General features: G+C 35.6%; 1 long non-coding RNA gene across 2 annotated transcripts in view; it reads left to right on the plus strand.

The window, feature by feature from the left end:
* The window catches only part of LOC109503395, a 205,294-nt gene that overhangs the window by 156,451 nt on the left and 29,193 nt on the right, over positions 1–19,650 (plus strand). For both annotated transcript variants that reach the window (XR_006584960.1, XR_002162343.3), the window contains exons 3-4: positions 8,125–8,188; positions 13,511–13,552. This is a non-coding gene — a long non-coding RNA (uncharacterized LOC109503395). The remainder of the gene's footprint in view (positions 1–8,124; positions 8,189–13,510; positions 13,553–19,650) is intronic.

Here is a 19,650-nt window from a genome sequence, read left to right on the forward strand (position 1 = left end):
CCATCTTTTGGTGTTATAATAAAGTAATATAGTGTTAAAACAGCTCAGAGAAGAAGACAGTTTTGTAACCCTGAGAAATTTAGTAGACCATGAAATTATACCACTACCTTAGAGGAAGAACTTTCTGTAGCCAACTAGTTGTTAAACAGCACTTTCTTTGATTTGATTATTGATTTAAGTGTTACACAGGAGAGAAGGACTTTGGGTAAAAATCTGCCACATATTAAAATGTGTCCCCACACTTACATTCCAGAGACACTAAGGTGGGGGGGGGGCAGATTCTGAAATCTTTTTGCAGCTAGTCTTTGTTTTTTTCCCAGAGAATCACCTTTTTTCACATGACTAAAAATAAAAACGAAATTAAAATCTCAGCACATTCCATGCCATGGAGAGAACTACTACCAACACAAACTGTGATACCTCTGAAACTCAAAGCATTGTGTATTTGAACACTGAGCCCAAAGATTCAGGGACTAGGGAATGACATCCCACTCTGATAATGCAGGATCCCTTTCTTTCTCCTCCCTTTTAGAAGCAGTCATTTTTAGACTAGGAATGAAACCCTCAGTGAAGAGGAAAAGGAAGTAAAAATTATTGAGAGCCAAAAGGACATAGTATGGGAAACATTCTATGAGGAGACTTTGAATTTAGGCAGTTCCTTTTATGTGGCATGGGGATAGGGGAAAGTGCAGCTCAAAGAAGCAAAGTTGGGCTAGTATCTTATGCCCAAGGGAATGAGACAAAGGGATCCTCTGGGTTTTCTTTCTTTGTCCAGTCCCTCTCACCAGACTAGGAAAGTAGGTGATGAAGGTTTAAGAATAAACACATACATATGAAACACTTTTTTTTTTTTTTTTTTTTTTTTTAGCTATAGCCTTCTCTCACCCAAGCTAACTTCCACTCTCCATATAGGAAGAGGCCATTTATGTAAAAGAAAAAAAAAATTTTTTAAGTTTTTTTTTTTTAACGTTTATTTATTTTTGGGACGAGAGAGACAGAGCATGAACGGGGGAGGGGCAGAGAGAGAGGGAGTCACAGAATCGGAAGCAGGCTCCAGGCTCTGAGCCATCAGCCCAGAGCCCGACGCGGGGCTCGAACTCACAGACCGCGAGATCGTGACCCGGGCCTAAGTCGGACGCTTAACCGACTGAGCCACCCAGGCGCCCCAGTAAAAGAAAAATTTTGATAAGCAACATAGAGAACTCTTAAATGACAAATGATGCTCCCTAATGAAATCATAATTGATGATTCTTGAGTGAGGCAAGGCTACTAATAATAACCTAGGACTTGTTGAGTGAATTTGTAAGGTGAAGGCAGAACAGATTGGCTCAGAACCAGGGAAATTATTTTAGATTCTATGTGAAGTAAAGAAAGGAGAGATGAGGTGGCCGGTGAATTCAGGACAAGGATCCATGATCCTGAGGGAGTATATCAAATTTTGCTCTTAGATATGTGGTGAGTTCCCACTATTCTGTTTCTATGTAAAATTTCATTAAAATATCATCACTTGCTAATGCACTGTGGTGCTGAATCTGTTATTAGGGTGCTAGAGTATCCAGTGGCTTGGGGTGAAGAGGGGACCATCAATCAGAGTGTGGCCACATTTTACACAGGGACAGGAGTTCCATTCAGCAAAACACTTGAGTGATATTTCCTTGCTCTTCCTGTTCCCTGACACAGAGCAGTCTTTCTCCCTTCTTCCTCTTCCTGTCAAAGCTCCTGTAAAGAGTGGATCTGTTGGTCAACATACGAATTAAACATAGTGTGTTCTCTTTGGCGAAGTGTCACTTAAGATGTTACTTGAGTCATGAAATAGCAAGTATTCCAACCCAGTTGACACAATTCAAAGTGTCAATGAGAGGCAACTCTTCAGACAGAATCACCTATTTTGGATCAGAAATCAATATACTTTATCATTCTAGTAAATGATAGGTTATTGTTACTGACAGCTTATTATTAAGCTTATACTAATTCAACATAATCCATCAGTATTTTGTTAAGAAGATAAACAATTGATACTGTTTGGGAAGAGGGGTTTGGACTACCAGTGCATTCTTGGAATTGAAAACCCCATATGAAATTTACCAGAACCCATCATGGACAGGCCATAGCCCTCAACTAAGGGTAGATTTTCAGCATGGACATCCAGACATCTCGCAACCTTCTAATATATTTCAAACCCATGCTGGGACCATCTAATACATTTCAAACCCAAAAAGGCTAATTATGTTAGAATTTTGGAATTCAAACTCCTATTTCACACTCAACTCCATTTCTCAATGATTCATTTGTGTGATCCTGACTATTTTAAAAGGGAAGTTTAGCTTCTTGTCTTTTCTCCCCTTGGAAAATTCTTTCCTTCTGGAAGAGAAAAATATATATTAACAATCCTCTTATAGACAGATGACTACTTCCTAAATGAATTATATAAAAGTTCATTGTAAAAGACTAAGTTTGCACTGATTTTCTTTTAAACAGAAAAATAAAAGACTAATACTATATAATTTTCTTAATCCAAATGTTCATGCTCCTAATGTGCCCAAGAAAATGGAAATTTAGCCATCAGGGTACCATAAAAAATGCTTCCATTTTCTATCTATAGATTAACTCTAAAAGAAACTTTGAATTCATATTTTTATAAGTAAAATCCCATTACTAAAATTACATTATCCTCAAGGTCAAACACAGCAACAATGAAATTAAGAACAAAATGACTTAAACAGATGGTAAAAGTATTTACAAACACCACCTAAAGTTCCTACTCTTGAAATGTTTAAGAAAGTCATTTAGCTAATCCATTTTATGTTCCTGCAGCCCTTATTAATCTTAATTTTCAGAAGATTTTTGTCTCTGCTATGAGAACTCCTAAGCACTCTTTTATACCTACTTTTGTGAGTGCAGTAATTGTTATTAAATATTTGCTAAAGACTGAACATCAGAGGGGTGTCTGGGTGGCTCAGTTGGTTAAGCCTCCAACTTTGGCTCAGGTCATGATCTCACCGTTCGTGAGTTCGAGCCCCACCATTGGGCTCTGTGCTGACAGCTCGGAGCCTAGATCCTGCTTCAGATTCTGTGTCTCCCTCTCTGTCTCTCTCTCCACTTCCCCTGCTCATGAGCTTGCATTCACGTGCTCTCTCTCCCTCAAAAATAAACACACATTAAAAAAAAAAAAAGACTGGACATCAGACACAGTCAACTAAATTAAATGGCAAATCACAAAATTTCTAGTACTTTAGGGGGACTTCTTTAGAGAAAGAGTCCAAGTGGAACGGTGAACAAAAGGATTGGTGAACAAAATGAAAGCACTGTTGGAATGTAGAGATGACTGGAAAATAGAAATATGTTTGAATTGTAGACCTTGCCATAATCTACCAGTATTATGAATTACACTGAGCTTTCTCAGATAATTTTGGAGTCTGGCTACAGAGTGATAATGTAATGTGAAATGCTGAAATATTACTAGTTACGTTGAGAATATATTACAAGTGTTCCAACATTTTATATTAGTAGTGAATTTTAACAAAAGTTATTCTTAATGTTTTATTATTTTTTTATTCTTAATGTTTTAAAGTACCCTATTCATCAGTTGGAATTACATATTGTATCATGTTTTTTTTATTTTTTTCAATATATGAAGTTTATTGTCAAATTGGTTTCCATACAACACTCAGTGCTCATCCCAAAATATCATGTCTTTAAAATAGCCCTTGACAAAATGTTTACTATTAACTCACCAACTTTTGTTAATTTCTGTTGAAACACTTGAAACACTATTGATGTACACTTATGATTGTTCAATACATAAACACAGGTGACCTCATATTATCTGAGATTTCTTTTATTTCTAAGACATATTGAGAATTTGGATTATAATTATTGCATCAACACATCGAGTTTTAAGTATGATGATTCCTTCAGTTGACACTTATGAATATCTTTCATAATCCCTATTTTAAACGTGTATCAGAAGTTTTCAGATAAGTGAAGAATCAAAGATAACACAAGACAATTCTCATAAGGTGAGTTTATGTCTCTCTTATATTACAGTACTTGATAATCTTGGCCTTTTTCTCCCCCCAGAGTTTATGGGGTTACCTTAGCTAAGTGGGAAAAAATATGCTCCTCATTGCACTATTTTAAAATTGCAGTGAACTTGCTTTGGGTTTTTTCATTCAGAGAGATACCCTATAGTATAAACATGAACTAGAAATTAGCCCTCGTTCAATCACTTGACAAATATTGAAAAACTCAGAGGATCTGAATTTGAATTTACTCTTAATTATTTAAGTATTTGTAGTGAAATAGATGACAAATGTACACACATTGAATTTATTTCTCATAGATTTTTGTCCAAGGTATTTATATCTAAGGTATTTCCATTGCAGCAAATGTTGACACCTCTATACAATAAAATTCACTTCTGATTTAATATTTACTTCAAAAGCTCAAGAAGTTAATAAAGATACATCATAAACATAATTTCATGGTTATTTTAAAAAATGCTTATGTTAAAACATGATAGTTTCCATTTCATTAGAAACTTTCACTGTTTCTGGGGACAGCATATTTAAACATAAACTTGATTATGTCAAATATATATTCACATCATCAAATGAAAGAGTTCTGTAAAGATTTTTTTTACCAGAAATCAAAGATGCCAAATGTTTGTGATTTGCATTCTGTAGTAATTTTGGTTACTTTCAATGAGATAACTGCATCAAAATGTGTTTCATGGGATTGACATCTAGAGGTTCAGAATCCGACAGATTGAGGAAGCCCACCCGCTGTCATTCTGAAACCCAAGAAACATTAAGTAGTTTTCTCTAGGCCACACAGAGAAAAGATAGAAATGCCAAGAACAGAGCCAGAGTTTTCTGGCTTATAGTCAGCTGTCCTTTTTAACACATAAATTATTCTTATTGATGCACACATTTCCCTGATGAGACAATAAGCCATGTGGTAAATATAGTACAAATCATAACACTAGAACTAAAATCAACCAGCACATTATGGCCAGGGTGTTTCTGGAAGAAGACAAAATGTGAACATTCTTTGGAATCCTGAAGACAAGAGAGATTAAACTTTGAGACAGAAGATTCATGTTCAAGTTTTTGCATTTTAAGGAAGGAAAAAAAGGACTGGTGCTAGGCAATGTTTTAAAATAAGTATAATTTACCAGTTATGATCATTCCTTACATAATTTGTTCTCATACCCTGTGATATCACTCATTGGCACATTTGCTACCATTTTTTAATATCTCCCTGCCCCTCCTCATTAAGCACGTTCTACTTTCCAGGGTTGCCCCCACTCCTACATCAAAGTCAACATAGATTATCTTAGCTATAGAGATATCCACTTCTAAAACATTTGGTACGTTTTTGTCCCAGTGAATCTCTATATGATGGTTTCTAAAGTAGTGCTGGGGACAAAAAATAGGGCAGAATACCTTTACTCAATCATAATAGATGGTGCGTAAGATGCATACATTTATGTAAATGTGTATGAGTCTTGGACAAATAGACAAGTAAGAGTTGATATGTCCTCTTCCCAGGGATAAATGTATAAGTACCAGATATTTATAAGAATTATTTACCATACATAATTTCCATGAAGAATAAAACTAAGCATATTCTTCACTATCTCGTTCGTTAATTTAGAATATATCTATTAAGTGCCAAAAATCACAGGAACTCTATGTACTCAAACAAGTTGATATGCGAGGAGAAGACTGACCAGACTGACCTAAATTATTAACATTAAACTACAATAATTACAGGGGTGCCTGGGTTGCTAAGTCAGTTAAGTGTCTGACTCTTGATTCCACCTCAGGTCATGATCTCATGGTTCTGGGTTGGAGCCCCGTGTTGAGCTCTGCACTAACAGTGCAGAGCCTGCTTGGTGTCCTCCCTCTCCCTCTTTCTCTGTCCCTTCCCCACTCATGCTCAGTCTCTACCTCTCAAAATAAACATTTTTAAATATTTCTAATGTAAATAATTATATATTTTAAATACAAAATTAAATTCTATTCATATACATACTTGGTGAATATGATTCTTCTCTGATGTTCCATGGTAAGATTTATACAAATAAAAATTAAAATGCCACATTGTACTTATGGTCTCTCCCCCAGCGTAAGGACATCACGTTTTTCGTATTTTCTCCAAAAATAATTTGATTAAAATTCCTAGCTATGTAGAAACGTATCAGAAGAGTATTTGATACATGGAGGTACATCTTCTGTGAACTAAGGCCTTGCTCCTTAAAGTGTGGTTTTTAAACCAGCAATAGACTCTGAGAGCTTATTAAAAATTCGAAATTCCATCCCAGATTCAGTGATTCAGAATCAGGATTTTATTAGGATTCCCCAGGTGACTAGTATCCTATTTAAGTTTGAGAAGCAGTCACGGACCAAAGGTAAGAACTGGAGTGGCCGTGTCTGGTTTCATCATGTGATACAAATGTTTCCTGCGTGGTAGAAAACACAGAAAATCAGAATTCCTCTTTATTTTACTATAATGTAAATAAAAAGTGTGCCCATAGATTTCATTAACTCAGTATACCATGCCCATAAATACTCAGAGGAATTTCATGAAACACACAGGATTTTCTGGGAATTTCGGATTTACAACAGCCATGTAGGTACCTACCCATTCATGAGGTTGCACATCCAAACTTGAACTCATCAGAATTGACCCACCAATGGAATTCACTGCGGGAAAGTTTCAATTTCAGAAAATGAAGATTTCCTTATAGTATTCCTACCATCTTTTCTCCTTTTAATCCAGTACATGTCAATTGATCATTTCTACACTTACTCCTATGTTTTTTTATATATTTTTGTCTTTTCATCACCATGACTTCAAAGAGAAGAGAATTCTGGCAATGTTCTTCCCAATTGCCTGCTTAGAAGGTCTACCCCCGTTTAAATACACATCTTCCTAAAATGCACTTCCCCAGACCAGCCTCTGCCCCACCTATGCAACTAAATAGGACTCTCCAGAGAAAGACCTCTCTTTCTTTTCCCTGCCTTATCTCCTCTTTCCATTTTTTTTTTTTAATTTATTGCTGACCGGCGAAAAAATGGAATAATGGTGCTCTTCTATTCTGGCCATACTTAGGACAGGTACCCTTGGAGTAGGAGGATACAGTCAGAGCATTAACACAATAAATTATCTTAATGAAGAACATTCAAGCAAAATGTAATTCTGTCATTTCGGCTTTTCTTAGATAGCACCCTTTTCCATCTGTTCTGAATTTAGAGCCAAAGTGTGCCCTAGATAAATTTAAGATCTGTGGGAATGGATGTGCAGGAGTTTACAGACCAGCCTCCTGGATGGATTGTCAAAAACTAGGAAATATAGAAAATCTCCTGGTCTTACACATCATAAGGGAAAACAAAACAGAACTGAAGACCCGTCTGTGGGAATCCCACATATGGCATTACAGAGTGTCCTACCACTCCAAAATCTCCTTTTATCTTCTTTGTATCTTAGAGTGACCCCCCAACAGTAACCCTCTTTTGCACTTCTCAAGAGGTCAAATCATTCATTCCCCCCCTCCCCAAACCTGCCTGGGGAAATGGTCATCTTTTCCAAACACTTGCCATCATATTCCAGCTCATTTATCACTGTTCCCAAACACAGAGACACAGACTTTTTTTTTTTCATTTTAATGATTTTGCTACTAATCTTTATAGGGAAATAGATTCATATAGATTTCATATATTTATATGTATATAAAAGAATCCTACACATTTTACATGTTTCTTGGTCCAATAACTTCTTACTGTTTCCAAAAGAGAAAATGGAAGCCCTAGAGTCTTTCATACATCACTTTAAAAAAATTTTTTTTAATGTTTATTTTTGAGAGAGAGAGACAGAGAGAGAGAGAGCATGCACCCAAGTCAGGAGGGGTGGGGGAGAGAGGGAAACATAGCATCTGAAGTAAGCTCCAGGCTCTGAGCTGTCAGCACAGAGTTGGATGCAGGGCTTGAACCCACAAACCATGAGATCATAACCTGAACCAAAGTCTGACGCTGAACCGACTGAGCCAACCAGGCGCCCCCCATACATCATTTTTAATCCTCCTGAACTAGACTGTTAATGTGTTCCTTTTCCTTGTAGGTTCACTGTGTGGTACTCTCTTCCCATCTTCCCTAAGGATACCATCGAAACAGTTTTATTTCCGGTAAATAATTATTTGTGTTCTATATAAACTAATTTAGATCAGTCTTGTTAGTTGGTTCTTCCCTATCTTCTCTATCCACGTTCTTTGTGTCTATCCAATACTCAGAGAATTGTGGTCAGATACACACAATATATACTAAAAAAGGACATAATTAAAAGTTCAACGTGGGGGCACCTGGCTGGCTCAGTCAACTAAGTGCCCAACTTAGGCTCAGGTCATGATCTCTTGGTTCATGAGTTCGAACCCCGTAACAGGCTGTTTGCTGTCAGCACAGAGCCTACTTCCATCCTCTATCCCACCCCCCCACCCCAGCTCCTCCCCTGTTCGTTCGTTCCTTTATTCATTCATTCTCTCACTCAAAATAAATAAACTTCAAAAAAGTGGAGTGTGAGTTATTTTTGGGAAATTTTATGGTAAATCTTCATGGATAAAGCTGAAACATTAGGAGAAACGCTAAAAGACTGAAAAAAAATATATAATCAATCTTTGTACATCATTAAGTCTTAACCAGTCAGTAACATATTTAGTACCCACGGTTTACAAAGCATTGCACACCTTGTAATACAGGGATTTACAATAAAACAAGACCTCTATAAGGAACAGTATAAAAGGAAATAATGCATACATCCATTTTGATAGAAGATTCATCTGACAAAAGTTCTAATAGACTACAGCAAAGGACGAACAGTACCCAAAGGCAGAGATCGCTTCTAGCTAGGTTAATTAAAAATGCCCCCAGAAGAAGTGATAGGGTCTTGAATGGTGAGTAAACTCATGACAGTGAAAAATAGAGAAAGAATACATTTTACAAAAGTGGGAATAAAATACTGGCTTTTTCAGGAAAAGAGAAGTTTATAGTAGGAATACAGGGCTCATAAGATGTCTGGGAGAGGATATTTCAAATAAGAGGATTGTTATGGGCTGAATTGTGTACTGTTAAAATTCATAGGTGAAGTCTAACCCCTAGTACTTCAGGATATGACTTTTTGGAGATAGGGCCTCAATATGGTAAGTTAAAATCCGGCTACTAGGCTTGATCTTAAGATCCAACCCAGTCTTACTGGTGTCTTTCCAAGAGGAGGAGATTAAGACACACAAATGAGATGCCAGGGGGTTTGCGGGCACAGAGGAAAGGCTATGTGAAGAATCAGGGAGAAAGCAGCCATCTGTGAACCAAGGATACAAGACTCAGGAGAAACCAAATTCCTGGCCCCTTCTCTTGGACTTTCAGCCTACACAACTGTAAGAAAGTAAATTTCTGTTGTTTAAGCCACTCAGATTGTGGCATTTTATTATGGAAGCTGTAGCAGGTTAATACAGGGATATAATAGAGAACTAATGATGTCTGTTTACCTTTGATTAGCCTTTGAACGCTGTCACATGTTTACATACTATCTTTTACTCTCAATTCTAGCTGGTTATTAACATGAAAACCCCCAACACTTCCTTCCTTGTTATTATTGGTTATTCTGCCACCTCTGTTTTTACCCATAACAGGACTCCAAAGTTAGCATGGCTCCAACCAGGTCAGATCTCCAATAAAAATCTTCTAGCTCAAGGAAATCTCACAAATATCTACACATAAACTGAATCTGAGGTCATGGGATATATATGAAGATATATTTATAGACCTATTGCATAATGCTTAATTCTAGAATGTAAATTATGAGCTTATTAGAACTCTTTAGAATGTATTTGTTTGAAGGAGATTGAGTTCTGTTCTTGATCATGCTTCCCTATGAGTTATACCAGGTAAGGTTTCTACAGAGTGACCTGTAACTTGCTCAGGCCCAGGGATAAATGAGCAGCATGGTATGAGCCCCCATTCTGCCATCTATAAAAAGCACATCATGCTTAAATACAGGTAGCACAGCAGCAGGACTTACACAGCTTAGCCTTGGTGTCAAATCACTTATCTGCTAATATTCCTGTAAGTTCTAGAAGTTTTCATTTGTCAAAGCAATAACCTTCCCAGAAGTACTACACTAACATTTATTTTTTATTGCAAGTTTCTGTTTAGTGATATCTTCTTCCTCTATAAAAGACTCTCAGTCATTCACTGACGGACCCAAGCTAGACCCCGTTTGTTTCATCCCTCACGTTAGTTTGGTATTCTGTGAAGAGTCCATGTTGCATAGATAAGGAAAACAAACTACAGCCAGAAAGTGTCGTTGGTGTCCATTCAGTCATAAAAACCAATGAGTAAGGAATAATTAAAAGATGGTTAATGATGGACCAATGTTGAGAATGTGCTATAAACAAGGGTTATGATCAATTATGTGCCCTTGAGGTATTGAGGAAAAATGTCAGATGTGTCAAACTTACCCATTAACCAATAAACTATAAACTCCTTATGAGTCTAAAAAAAGCAGCAAAGGGTAGAATTCAAGCAGTTTAGTTTGTTGGGACAGCAAGATGAATATTCTAATAAGTATAGAATCTGCTATATCTTCTCCCACTCTTAGATGTTCTAGGAACAAAAGCTTAAACAGAAAATATGCTTTCTTAAATGCAAATAAACAAAATTGAAGATAATACTTAGAGAACTGAATTGATAAAAGACCATTTTAGACTTCATGTTACTCTATTTTCTTTCGTTTATTGTGCAATGATTTGGTGAAATTCATAAATTTCGCTCTTTACAGTGAAGAAACTGACAGATGTATTGGCTGCAGAAATATTTCTGAACTTGTTCCAAAAGGATATGGAAAATTTTTGACATATATATATCTACATGGGGGTTTCAGAAAACACATTTCTTGACATAGTTTTTAAGAGTGAGCCAACCAGATACCCCTCAAGTCAAAATTTAAAACAATAACTTCCATAATGCATACTTCTTTCTCAACAAGGTGGAAATCTGTAAGTACAGGGCATTTATATTCTTAGTGAGAAAAACAAAAAGCACAAATGTTGCACAAAATAAAGCCCATTAAATTATGTTTCAGCAAATGTTTATCATCATCAAGCACTTTTCAAGGATTTATCAGGAGTGAAGCTAAGTATGGGGTTTTGGGGTAGATGAAGGCATCAAATATTTTAAAATAAGACCAAGTTTCTTAATTTCAGGTGACAGAATAGATTATTAGAATAGAATAGCCTACTCTACTTAGTTTGAGCTCCAATGGATTTATTAAAGGATGTTGAGACCTCATAGTATTGAAGGAAGACTATAGGTGGAGCTTCCAGAAATAAAGCCCCAGACTTGATTGCAGAATTGCCTGCTAAGGGAGTTGCTGCTGCTGCTGCTGCTGCAGAGCCCAGAGGTAGCTGGCATTCTACCCATGCCAGCAGCAAGAAGAGAGACCCCACTAATTTCCCATGAAGCTCCCTGCCAATTCAAACTCTTGCATGAATAGACCTATTTTGTGAGGCCTAAGTAACACTGCCCACACAATGACAATGAGGGGAAAAAAAATATTTGTCTTGGGAAAGGTAACTAACAATGTGAGGAACGATGAAAGAAACTGTCAAAATATGGGGAGAAAGTATTTAAAAAGAGTGTGTAGGACTATCTGGGTGGCTCAGTCAGTTGAGCCTCTGAGTCTTGATTTCTGCTTGGGTCATGACCCCAGGGTAGCAGGATCAAGCTCTGAATTGGGTTCCACACTGGACATGGAGCCTGCTTGGGATTCTCTTTCTCCCCCTCTACACCTTCCTCCCCCATTGTCACACCCTCTCTCTCAAAAAAAATAAACAAAATACACACAATTTGTGAGGCCTCAAATGGCAGTGGCTATTCCATATACTACAATTTCTATTTTGTTGGCATTGCCAGATTTTTTGTTGAAGTATTTTTACTCTTTATTGTATGTATATATCTATCTGAAGTTCTGTAATAATTACCCACTCTGGTTTTAAGAAAGAATGATATATGCAGGGTGCTAGGAAATGGCAGTTGAGGGCCCTCCTTTAGAGAAAGTCATAAAATACTGTCTATCGTCAAATCTTTTAATATTATATTTTTATCTACAATGTATTTTACACTCTATTTCTCCAACCAAAGTGTTAAGGGTGCTTCTAAGTAGCTTAAACCAAATAAGAGGATAAGTTACTATTTTTTGTTATTTTTCTTTTTTTAATGTTTATTTTTGAGGGGGAGGGCCAGAGAAAGAGAGAGAATCTCAAGGAAGCTTCGCATGGTCAGCACAGAGCCCAGTGCAGGCCCCAACTCATGAACCTTGAGATTATGACTTGAGCAGAAACCATGAATTGGACACTCAGTTGACTGAGCCACCCAGGCACCCCTTACTAATTTTTTTTAACTATTTTAATCATTTCCAGTCCAGTAAGAAAATATCTATGTAAATATTGCCAGTATTTGCTTTTCTTGTGAAGGAAATAAAGTAGCCTTTTTTTTTTTTTAAATAAACTATAAATGCCTTTACCATGCCCCTCCTGGTCACTTTGAAATGATGTTTTTTGTTTTGAGTCAGTGGAGATAAAAATATTAATTTATTTCAGCAGAGGAATAAATTTGAATATTAGAAAACAAGATGTGCTGGGTATGAAACACACAATTTATTTCAGACTTCTACCTGCCAGGTGTTTGCTAAGCACTGTGGTGGGTAACCTCAGGTCAATGTCCTCAAGCCATTACAAACACTATAGTAAACATTCATTTCCAAAACAGGTAATATGAACCATGAGAAGACATACATAGAGGCTCATGTACAGAAGAAAAAAGTAATTAATGCTTTTGCCTTCATGGAGGAGATGATGCCTCAGCCATGTCTTAAAAGATAAGACTTTCAACAATCCAGAAACATGCCATATCAGTAAAATGAATTCTGCCAATGTATTATCCCTTCTAGGTAGGAGACTTGGTAAAATAGACAGCCTGTCAACCATTTGTTGAAACGCTGATCATTTGACAAAGATTTGGGCACTTCCAGCTCCTTTCCATTCATATCACAAAGACTGAGATATTCTTTGAGAAGGAGAAGCATAATACTCTTAAATTAGATCAATACAGGGTGGGGGGCAGGAATCCCCCTTTTATTGTTTATTATGAGAGAGAATAAAATTTACATTGAAGAGACAACCAACTTAGAGAAGAGTGGTTTTCCTACCTAATGGTAAGTAGACAGCAAGTGCTTCCTGAAAATATATTATCTCTCGATGCACTTTTTGTGATTACACATCTTCTGTGTTGAATGTGATTAAACTATGGAATTGAGTACAAGGCTTGAAGGATGGCCTAAGGGGATAAGAAGAAAATGTAAGTATTATTTTAAAGGAATAGTAAAAGGGGTAGGCCACAGAAATCCAGAGACAGCAAGAAAAATATATGTGAAACTAATAGATGTTTTTACCCCCAAGGCAATGGAAAAATGAGATCAGCTCTGACTGCAAAATTGCAAGGTAAGCAGATGGAGGAAAAAATCTTAGTGGATAGGACAAAGAGCACCTCAAGCTTTGGCTGTGTTATAGCAAAAATTCCTTTAAACTATATGGGTGTTTCACCACTCTGAAATTTCTAGTACTTTGTAGTCATTCTGTTATTATCCAAACCAGATACTTCAGGTCCTTATCACACATGGTGTTATATAGTCCAATCATCTCAGTTTACCTTGAAGAAAATTCCAACAAGTAGAGCAAGACAAGAACATGTGGAGAACAGCAATCCCATTTGTCTGTGGGGGCTTAACAATAGGCTTAGAATTCCTCATGAATAAATATTGTTAGGTAATCTTTTCCAGCTCTCCTCCTTGCAATTGGACAGGAAAAAGAAAAACCTAGAGCATAGCCAAAGACAACCTGGGGTGGCAAAGTTGTGAGATCTATTATGTTTGAACCTCCCATTTGTCTGTGGCTGTGCCCAAATTTGAGCAGTACCTGCCAAGTAGTCTGTGGTTCTAGACTTCAGACTCTCTACTGAGCATAAATCTTCGGGACTGTGTTACAGACTGGACTATAGTGTTACATTTATCAATGTATACAATATATGAAGTACTTTGTGTACCTTCCTGTGCTTGCTCCTAAAATATGTACTGTCACCATCAGATTCAACTAAGAAAGAAAGAAAGAAAGAAAGAAAGAAAGAAAGAAAGAAAGAAAGAAAGAAAGAAAGAAAGAAAGAAAGAAAGAAAGACAGAAAGAAAGAAAGAAATGCAGGTTGAAGGAATTAATGCCAACAGAACAGTCAAGATGAAGATGGGTTACACAGTCCTGTTTTGGTAATGACCAGATACCAACAAACCAACTCCCTGGTAATTCTTAGTTGCAAATGGGATGCCTTTGAAATCAGCCACCCCACTATGAAGGGGTCTGCTTCCCCCTGCTGGAAGCATCCAATAGCTACACCTACTCCAGAAATTCACAATGAAATCATCAACAATGACAGTAAAAGCTAACGTTTTTTGTGTGTTCAGTAAATGGATTTGTATATGAAAATGATACTAAATTGACTCGTCCCTCCTTATTATGACTAAATCTTGCTTACAACTCCTGAAGATGTTCCTTTGATACTTTCTGGGCTCTCTCTGACCGCAGCACATGTAATGACACCCTCAATCCCATGAAGTAATATGGCTGGATACTATAATATTTGAGAAATACTCTGTTGGCCTCTGGCCTATCTATCTTCAATATGTGCCCACATGTTCTGATTACTCTCAAAACCCACAATCACATGCAGAATCTCTAATTTCTCAAAGAGAAATTCTTATGTTTCTTTTCTAAATATCAGGTCATTTTTCTTCCTATAGCATTTATTTAATATTTCTTTTCTCCCAAACACAGAAACCTTCATTGTCCTCTGGAGGCCTTTTTTCTTTAACCAGTTAATGCTTATTTTCCTATAATACCTTCTAAAAATTGAAATGCCATAGCCAGACTCTCATTCCATATCTATATCATACTATATATAAGATGTATATACACAATATATATTGTATACATATATATTATCTATATCATATTATATATAAGATTATATATACACAATATATAGTATACATATATAATATATGTACATATATATATTATTCACACATATTGGAAGTCTATTGAAAAATAATTTTTCTAAAACAATTTTATACAAAACAACCAAAAAATTAATTTTCACAAATGACACACTCTAATATTTTATGGCCAAGGTTAGGTAAATTCCAGGATTTAAAGTCAACTTAATAAACACGCAATGACTGAATAGTTCCTGAAGCTTCTGGAGAAGAAACTTATCTTAATTATGGCTGGTAGTCATTTGGATATTTTCCAGTTGTCATCAGGAAATGAGGTGCATCCTCAGGAAGATAATTAAAAGAAAATTGTAATCTAATTTTCTAGAACAGTAATAAACACTCACAGATAATGAATATCGAAGACAAATTGGTGCTTTGTAATTAAGTTTGTTTTCCAAATAGAGTTTGTATGTCACAGAAAAGGGTTCATTTCGGAGAATGAATCGTCTAAGATGAAACTGATCTCCATTAATTCATGGTGGATGGGAAAAACAAGACCTTCTCAGTTTTAAGATTTTAATAGTTTAATATCATATGGGAATAGTTGACTAAAAACACAACAGTTTCAAATTCGGGGGACCTGAGATTAATATAGATGTTATTTATAAAACTATGTCCCCAACTTACTCTAAGTTTATGAGAATAATGTTTTGTCTTATTTTATCATTCATTGGTCAGTACAAGTTGTTAATATTTTCTGTAAGTAACAATACCTATAGGTGAACTTGAATTTAACTTCATAATTTTCCCATTGCAACACATGAAATTTCACAGTACTGACACCAGAATTCAAAATAGGCAAGAATCTAACACTGTGAGATCAGAAACCAGAATCAAAAAAATATCTGAAATTACTGACAGTCTCATTCAGACTTCTGTTCTGAGATTTTTCAGCTTTGCTGTTATTATAACTATTAGAACCTGAGTCAAAGTCTAATGTAGATAAGCAGAGGTCCTTTACAAGCTTTATTTTGGCATAACCATGTAATTAAAACTGGTCAACAGATGTTGATAAAAATAATTCTTAGGGAGGCCAAGATTCACTAAGTTCTCTGAGGGCATTTTTTTAAAATTTATCCTGTTAGAATTTTATTGTTTTTCTTTTGTCAGTATATTCAAGGAATATGATTTCTATATATGGGAGATATTTAGATTTTTTAAAATTTTTGACAAATCTTAACTTTGATAAGTTCAAATGACAACTGGGAACGGCATAAAAACAGCTTATAGGAAATAAAGAACTAAGATATGCATTATACATAATTAAAGAAAAATTTATTTGATATAGTTATTATCTGGAAAATTGCATAGCTCTTTTCTTTGGATATTTCAAGTAAAATTAGATATGCTAAGAGATTTTACATTTCTCTAACAAGTCAACATTTTGTTTTTAAACTTGGACTTTATTTGATTATGCCATCAATTTAAATGATCAAACATCTTTATAAAAAAATTATGGAACAAATTATATACGTTATTAATGTTAGGAGAATATCTGTGTCCATAGCTAAGTATCCATGTTAAAGAAAAATACTAAGTAGATTTAAATTAATACACAGTATCTTATTTTCCTATTCAAGGTATTTTTAATAGGCCATGATGAGCTATTACTATATATGTCAACTTGTTTGGCAAAGAGTAACATCTTATGGCTGAATAAAAATTGCATAGTTTTATTCTTAATTTGAGAATAAGTATGGGGGGGGTGCCTGGGTGGTTCAGTCAGATAAGTGTCGAGTTCAGCTCAGGTCATGATCTCACAGACTGGGGGTTCAAGCTGTGCATCAGGCTCTGTTCTGTCAGCTCAGAGCCTGGAGCCTGCTTCGGATTCTGTGTCTCCCTCTCTCTTTGCCCCTCCCCTGCTTGTGCTCTGTCTCTCTCAAAAATAAACTTAAAAAAAATTAAGTATTAATTGAATATTTGGCTAATATCTTTCTTGAAACAATGGCAAATATTTGCTGCCTCCATTGCTGTACCTCTCATGCTCAATGTGGTTTTCTTAAATATCCAGAAAATTTGACTTCTAGTAAGTTTGACCATATTTCTTACCTATATGTCTTGGGCAAATCTAATACAAGCCTATGAATTATTGTACAGAATTATGAAATACTGTTAACATACAAAGAGCTCTGAGAGAGAATAAGACTCCCTTACCACCAAAAGTTAATGCATGTCATTCTTTGCTTTAGGTCACTTTTTTGGGGGGGAGGGGGTTAAAATATGTAAAACTTTACCAATGTAATTAAAATGCACACCTAATCCACCCATTACTGTCAATATCTTTATAGAAAAAAATTTTCTTGAAGTTGATATGTAAACTTCCAATCTTTTTTCAAACTTGCTATATTTATATTTACATATTTATATGTACATGTGTATCTGTATGACAGCATGCATTATGTATTTTTATATTTTAAAATTCACATGAATCATGACTTACTGTATATGGATGAAAAGATAAACTCAAAATAGATTAAATGTGAGACCCAAACCATAAAAATCGCAGCAGAGAACACAGGCAGTAATTTCTCTGATGTCAGCCATAACAACATTTTTCTAGATATGTCTCCTAAGGCTAGGGAAACAAAAGCAAAAATAAACTATTAGGACTTCATCAAAATAATAACTTTTGCTAAGCAAAAGAAACCATCAACAGTACAGAAAGACAGACTACTGAATGGGAAAAGATCTTGAAAATGAGATATGTGATAAAGGGTTAGCATCTAAAAATATATAAAGAACTTATATAACTTAACACTTAAAAAACAATCAAGTATCCAATAATTACACTATTGGATATTTACCCAAAGAAAGTGAGACACTAATTTGAAAAGATACATAAACCCTGATATTCATGGCAGAATTATTTACAAGGATATGGAAGCACCTTAAGTGTCCATCCTTAGATGAATGTGTAAAGAAAATGTGGAATATCACACAACCGTGAAAAAGGATAAGATAATGTCATTTGAGACAACATGGATGGACCTAGAGGGTATTATGCTAAGTGAAATAAGTTAGAATAAGAAAGACAAATACCATATAATTCCACTCATAAGTGGAATAAAAAACAACTAAGTGAAATGCAGAATCAGACCTATAAATACAGAGAACAAACTGATGGTTGCCAGAGGGTAGATCATGTAGGGGATCGGAAAAACGTGTGAAGGGAGAGAGAGATACTGGCTTCCACTTATGTAATGAATGAAGTCACAGGAATAAAAGGCACAGCATAAGGAATATAGTCAATAAGGTTGAAACGGTGATGTAGTAGGACAGATGGTAACTACGCTTGTAGTAAACAAAGCATAATGTATAAACATGTCAAATCACTAAATGGTACACCTAAAACTAATGTAACATAGCATGTCAACTACACCCAAATTAAAAAAAAAAATCACATGAATACTGTCTTACCATACAGGTCACTTTTTTCTTTCAATATTTCCCACTTAATGCATGCAGGCCATACATTGCAAAAGGTTTATTATATGCTACTTTGTGTATACACCATATTTATTCATTTCTTTCCTGAAAGTGCTGTCACAACCTGACCTTGGTTCTATCTCCCCTTATATTCCTCAGCCTTAACTCTCAGCATCTTGAGAAAGTGTTAATCACACCCTGTTTTTTAAAACACTCTCTTCTCTTCAATTTTTTGATACCCACTCTCTCCTGGGTTTCCCAGATCCCTTTTTGTCTTCTCATTTTGACCCTCCCTTCGACGACTGCATACATTTTCCTGATTTTGATTACAAGTTGGCCAAAGTTTCCTCCTGAACTATAGACCTGCAACTGGACAATTCCACTCAGATATCCTACTGGCAGCATATTTATATCTTGCTCAAAACTGGATGTTTCTTGTGCACACCTGACCTTTGTTATGTGTTACTATGACACCATGAGCATGACCTTTGACTCCTATACAACTAATCACGACCTACTGTGTAAATATATTCTATGTAAATCTTAAACCACTTTTCCCTGTCTCTAGTCATCAAGCTTTATCACCCATGTTCTAAACTGAATCCTAATAACCTTTCCAAAACCAAGTATGATTACACAACTTTTTTACCTGACAAGCTTTCGTGGCTCCATTTGATTCTACGAATGAGGTAATCAAATCTTAATGAAACTCATGAAGCCTAGCATTTCAATTTCTTCACAGAGCTATCATATTCATATTGACACAATCCTCCTCTCTTCATCAAAACATTTAAGATTGAGAAATTTGAAAATGGAAATTAAATATATTTCTCTTGCTTTTTTAAGTGTATTTATCTAGGTCTGGGCACATTACCATACATGTAATAGAAAACCTTGAGATTAGAAAATAAAGTGAATCCCACAGTCTTTTAGAATAAGGATGAAAGAAAATGATGACAGTGAAAAGTAAATAAAGTTCTTATTTTAAAAAAAATCCTGTAAATTACAGGGCAAAAAATTTCCTTTGATACCCAAAATGGATGAAAAACACAGTAATCTCTTAAAGCTTAT

The sequence above is a fragment of the Felis catus genome, chromosome C2, assembly GCF_018350175.1.
Source record: "Felis catus isolate Fca126 chromosome C2, F.catus_Fca126_mat1.0, whole genome shotgun sequence".
Classification (NCBI taxonomy): domain Eukaryota; kingdom Metazoa; phylum Chordata; class Mammalia; order Carnivora; family Felidae; genus Felis; species Felis catus.